This window comes from Magnolia sinica, chromosome 2 (assembly GCF_029962835.1).
Source record: "Magnolia sinica isolate HGM2019 chromosome 2, MsV1, whole genome shotgun sequence".
Classification (NCBI taxonomy): Eukaryota; Viridiplantae; Streptophyta; class Magnoliopsida; order Magnoliales; family Magnoliaceae; genus Magnolia; species Magnolia sinica.
In genome coordinates, this window is record NC_080574.1 from 126,311,222 (window position 1) to 126,317,177 (window position 5,956).

At 40.6% G+C, this 5,956-nt stretch overlaps 1 non-coding gene across 1 annotated transcript; it reads left to right on the top strand.

Annotated features, from left to right (window-relative positions):
* Positions 1-743: 743 nt before the first annotated feature.
* Positions 744-850, top strand: LOC131238209 (small nucleolar RNA R71). Its single transcript, XR_009167619.1, has one exon. It is a non-coding gene; the product is annotated as a small nucleolar RNA R71 (small nucleolar RNA).
* The last annotated feature ends 5,106 nt before the right edge of the window (positions 851-5,956 follow it).

Consider the following 5,956-nt stretch of genomic DNA (forward strand, 5'->3'; position numbering starts at 1 on the left):
TGCCCCATCTGATTTGAAGAGCTGGGATCATTGATCTCGTACTGCGGTTTAGGATTGGGGAGAGGTTGTGCAGGAAGCATCCCCTTTTCTATAACCGTCATACGAGAATCTATCTTTTGCATAAAATCTGTGATTCCCCGCATTGCCTGAGCCAGCTCTTGTATGGGATTTTGAACCGGTTCCTCTTGAGGTTTCACTTGATTTGGATTTTGATTGAAGAAACCTGGAGGAGTCGCCGTTTGTCCATTCCTCCAACTAAAGTTTGGATGATTTTTCCAGCCAGGATTGTATGTGTTGGAGTTAGGTCCAGTAAAAGGTCTTTGATAGTTATTTACGGCATTGGCTTGTTCATTCAACACTCCTCGAAAGGCAGGTATTGTAGGACAGTTTTCAGTTGTGTGAATGTTGCAATCACAGATGCCGCAAACAATTTCATTGACCTTATCCTTCTTTCCTTCCATGGCCTCAACTTTCCTTATGAGCATAGTCACTTTACACTTGAGATCATCCTCTTCTTTCAAGAGATATAATCCACCTTTCTCCTTTAATTGAGTCAGCCTAGACGTGGTGTTCGCCATTGGGTAATAGTCCCATGATTGTGTTTTTTCAGTAGACTATCGAGGTAATCCCATACCTCGTCAACATCTTTGTTGATGAACTCTCCATTACACATTGTCTCAACCATTTGGCGCATGGAAGATGTCAGTCCATCATAGAAAAAATTTGTAATGCGCCACGTTTCAAATCCGTGTTGTGAGCATGAACTGACCAAATCTTTGAACCTTTCCCAACATTGGAAGAATGTTTCATCTTCCTTTTGGGCAAAGTTCATGATTGCTTTTCTGAGGGTAATCGTTTTATGATGTGGGAAGAATTTTTTTATGAATTCCCTCTGCATATCGTTCCATGTGCCAATGGATCTAGGACGCAGTGAATGTAACCATGTCTTAGCTTTCTCTTTTAAGGAAAAAGGAAAGAGTTTCAGCCTAATTGTATCCTCAGATAAATTAGGAAAACATAATGTAGCTATAATCTCATCGAACTCTTTCAAATGTAAATATGGACTTTCTGATTCAAGTCCATGGAATTTGGGAAGGAGTTGGATAACTCCTGGCTTGATGTCCATTTGTCCCGTGTTTTCAGGAAAAATCATGCATGAGGGCATACTCACTCCCGCCGGTTGTAGAAAATCTCGTAAAGTACGAGGCGGGGGTGCCTGTTGCACCTCATTTTCATCTTGGGTATCCTCCACCCTGGGTGGAAGTAGAGGAGGTTGGTCTTCAGCCATAACTTCACTTAACTCAGGGGATTTCGAGCGGTGTCTAGTCCTGCGATGGATAGTCAACCCCTCAACCAATCCTCCTTCAGTCAAGAGACGTCGAGTGTTGTCACGGGCCCACTTGGGCATGAAAACACTCGCAGCCCTCAATTAAAAACCTAATCCTAAAAAAGGAAAAGAAAATCTAGAAAGAGAGAGAGAGTTGGAAAGAAATTACCAAATTGGAGTCCTGAGTTAAAACCTGCAAAATAAAACAAGAATAAGTTAGATTCTAAAACAAGAGGAACAATCCTTTAAAATAAAGGTAGTAGTAAACTAATTTCTAAAAGAAAGTGGAAACTTCTAAAATAAATTAGGAAAGTCCTAAACTAGAAAGTAAAGTACTAAAAGAGAATTGAAAAATAGAAAGTAGGGAAGGAGCTTACCGAATTAGAAATTTCTATCTTAAAGGCCTACAAAATAGGAAGGTTAGTTTCTAAAACAATTCTAAAAATAAATTAGGAAGCAAATTAGATTTTAAAAGAGTTAGAAAGTTACTAAAATAGAAATAGAAAGTTAATTTCTAAAAAGGGAAAGAAATAACCTAATTTCTAAAAATAAACTATTTCCTACAGAAGGGAGGATACTAGAATTAGAAAATTTCTAAAATCTAAAATTTCTAAAATCTAAACCTTAATTCTAAAAAAAAAAAAAAGGAAAAAGTATAGAGATTAGGAAGGAATTACCAATTGAGAAACTTATGTCAAGATCCTATAAAACAGGAAACAAGTTAGTTTTGAACTTAAATAAAAATAAATAAATAAAACTAAGGTTAGTAAAATCCTAATCTTAAACTAATCCTAAAACCAATTAATTTCAGAGAATCGTAACCGTCAGTCCCCGGCAACGGCGCCAAAAACTTGTTCACTCCCCAAGTATAGGGTTGTGATGTAGTAATAAACTCGGTAAGACCGAGGTCGAATCCACAGGGACTGAAACTTGTACGTTTCCTGAAACTAGGTAGAAATAGAACTAGACTAAGATATGATCTAACCAAATAGAAATTTAAGGAATAGTTGTGGAATAATTATCTAAAACTTTAAGGAATTCAGAGGAAGAAACTAGGGATTCAGAGGATCCACTTGTAGAGATCAGGGAGATCTTATGCCTGCATTAAGGATTATGGAAATCAAACTGAACTTACTTGATCTGGTTTTCAAGAGATGAAAGGTATATGAATTAGAATGGATTCCATCATCTAACCATGCCCAGGGGACAAAGCAAATAACAGGATTAAACTAATTACCAACCAATCAAAAGTACATGAAAGTTAGGAAGGGTACGATCATCCAACCATGCCCAGGAGACGATGGTGAACAACAGGGCTTCCTGACGTCATAAACATCCAAAAAGAAAGAAAAAGAGATATTCAAAGCCGTTGCAGACCCATTGTAATTTCAGTCACAACAGACCATTTAAAGACTAAAAAATATTCCATTAATACAAATCAACTTCAGTTGAATGAAAAGCAGGAAATAGTATCTCCCATCTCGCCACAAGCTTCACCTCTTAGCCCTAGCTAAGAGGTTTAGCCACTCATGATTGGCCTAAACCCAAAACAAATAGAAAGAAAAGAAAACGAAAAAGAGAAGAAAAATAAAGGAAAAAAAACTTCTTATCTTTAACCTCTCATCTTTCCTCTCTCTCGTTTTCAGCCCTGACGCTCCGGCAGCTCTCTCTCTGTTACAGCAGAAAACCCACGACCGAGCCCAACTCCAGCAGAAAACCCACGACCGACCCCAACTCCAGCCGACCTCTGTTTTTCTCCCGTTCAAAACCAAACCGAGCACCCTCTTCTCTTCTTTCTTCTGTCCTCTTATACAGAACTGTCGTCCGAGCCCAATTTCCGTCCTCCATGCGGAAGTCTTACGCACCAGAGACCGTGTTGGAGTCGGACTGAAACGGTTTTCGCAGCGACAGGCGGAGGACTCGTGATCAACCCGCGTTTGGCTTGAGATTTTGGACGACTGATCGTCCAAAATCAAAATCGGCCTTCTTGGTGGTGGTCATGGCTCCCTGTTGATGAGAATGAACGGTTTGGATTGCTGATCCGATCACTGTCTTGATCAGGGAACGGCCCGGAAGTCCCGGCTGCGCGCAACAGGGCTTGCGCTGGGATGTTGGTGGAGGCCATGAACGATGCTGGAGAGGAAATCCACTCCGTCAGTTGGATTCTCCTCGGAATTCTGGTTGGAGATGGACGGTTTTGGTTGTCCGTTGATGCGGTCCACTGATCTTTTCTCACTGCCGTCCATCTTCCGTTTGGACAGTTGGATTGCAATTCTCACTTTCTTCTGAGTTTCTGACACCTAGGCGAGGGTAATTACCCCCCTTTTATCACCTTGGACGGTCCAGATTTTCAGCATATATGATGGATGGGTCCCACAGTAAAAAACCGGAGTCGGCCGTGTAAACGCTGTTGCGTTTTTGAAGAGGACGCGGGTCAGCGGTGGCTGACCCTTTGTAGGAATTCGGTGCACCACAGGAGTGCACCGTCTATGCACTCGCATGCTCCTTGTGGGGTCCATCATGATGTATATATGAAATCCGCTCCGTCCATCCATTCTGTCACATCATTTAGACCGTGGAGACCGGAGATGAAGCATATCCAAACAGCAGGTGGGCCCAGAATCATGATTCCGAGGGATGATCTATCCATTAGGCCACTTCCACCAGGATACAACGGCCGAAATTCTACATGTACGGTTAATTTATGTTCTTCAGGCCGTGTATGAAATTTCGGGACAAACGGATGGTGAGAAACCTATGATCTTGCATTCTGGCTGACTTTCGGGCCACTTGAGCTTCAGTTTCTCGATTTTTTCGGATCTCGGCTGTGTAAAATCGTCGATCCCAATCCCCAGGAGTCCGTCCCCTGCTTTTGTGACATCAGAGTGCCGAATCCACGCTTTTAATACCCAATTTCAGTTTAAGCTCCTGATTGCATCCTGCAACAAAACACAATTAAAACCGGGCGTTAAACAGTATCATACCCGTAAATCCAAGTAATAAATGGGGTCTAATATGTAATATTTGACCCTCAACAATTATGGTGTCCTTATATATTACGATATTATGAAATCACTTTTCTGATTTTCTCGGCCTGGTGAAAGAGATCTTCTAAGGTTGCGGTTTAAAATCATTTTTTAGAACTCCTTGCCAGCATAATTATAGAGATCCATGGACGTTACATGATCAATCTTACTCGACTTAGATCCATCATGGCTTCCTTCTATTTCCTTCCATTTTGGAAAGAATTTACTTCTTGAACCTTTGTAATCACCGTGAAAGCCTTGATCAAAGATCTCCCATTTTAGCAAGGTTATGTGAAATAGCTTTGTTGAGCGTATCTAAATTGCGATATATAGGATCCTTATCTTGACAATTCTTTATAAACTTGTCAAGCACACTATCTTGACCAAATCTATTACTCGTGTGAGGGCCACATGTCACCAGCCGCAATGTCTTATCTATACATGTGTGAATGACTTTAAACCGTTCTGCTTTAGCAAGTGATATGCCATTGAAGGATATGGCCAAAAGATAACATGGATCCACATGTAGGATTTGATCCACCATTTAGTAGGTAGTGCCAACATGTGATGGTATCTCATTGATCTACATGGACGCGCCAAGACAATTATAAACACACTTTACATATTTTAACACAATCAAGCTGTCCAAAGTCATGGACCCATTTTATTATGGTCAATAGTTAAATCAATCAAAAACCCATTTTATTTAGGTTTGAATAGTTAATCAATTTAAAAAACAAATTGATTTAACTACTCGAAACCTCTTGTTTTGAAACATTTCTTTCTTGAATTCAGGCCATTGATTGTTTAAAAAACAACTTGATTTCACATGAACCCTCTGTTAAATATCCACCATCAACCAATTAGGAATTAAATCAATGTAAAAAAGCCTTCTAAATCGGCCCCACCATTTGTTAGAATTGGATTGACTTTATTACAGTCTATGAATGGCCCCACTCTCCATTACCATCCGTTCTTCATTACAGGTGATACGAGGAATGATCACATGCACACGATCATAGCATGCTAACCATGCTGGCTCCTTTTCCCCACGGATTTATCACATTTGTAGGGAATCTTAGCCATGAAAAAGGTGGGAACCATCGTCAATGATCGACTGGCATGAAACCAGGCCAAACCATTGATCATATGGGCCACACCATTAGAACAATCGGCACCTAACGATCAGACCGAAGGTACAGTTGAGGTACACCTGGTGAATGGATTGATTTGATTTTCATGCCAGGCGAACTTGATGATGGGGTCCACCTTTTGCATGGCTCAGATGTTCTCCACATGCCCATGTTGGAAGAAAAAACAGGGAAGCATGGTAAGCATTGCATGCAATGGTTGTATGTGATCGTTCCTCATTTATTAGAGAGATTTTTTTCTTCCCATTAAAAGCAGGAATCAGGTCATAGGTTGGACCATTGGATCACCATCATCAACATGTGGGGAAGCGGATTGCGTACTGAGTAACTCAGTACGGTAAGCGTACTGAGTAAACTCGTGGGCCCCTTTGTCATTCATGTATTATATCCACTCCGTCCATCTCTTTTATCACATAATTTTAGTCCTTAATCCCAAAAATGGAGTATATATA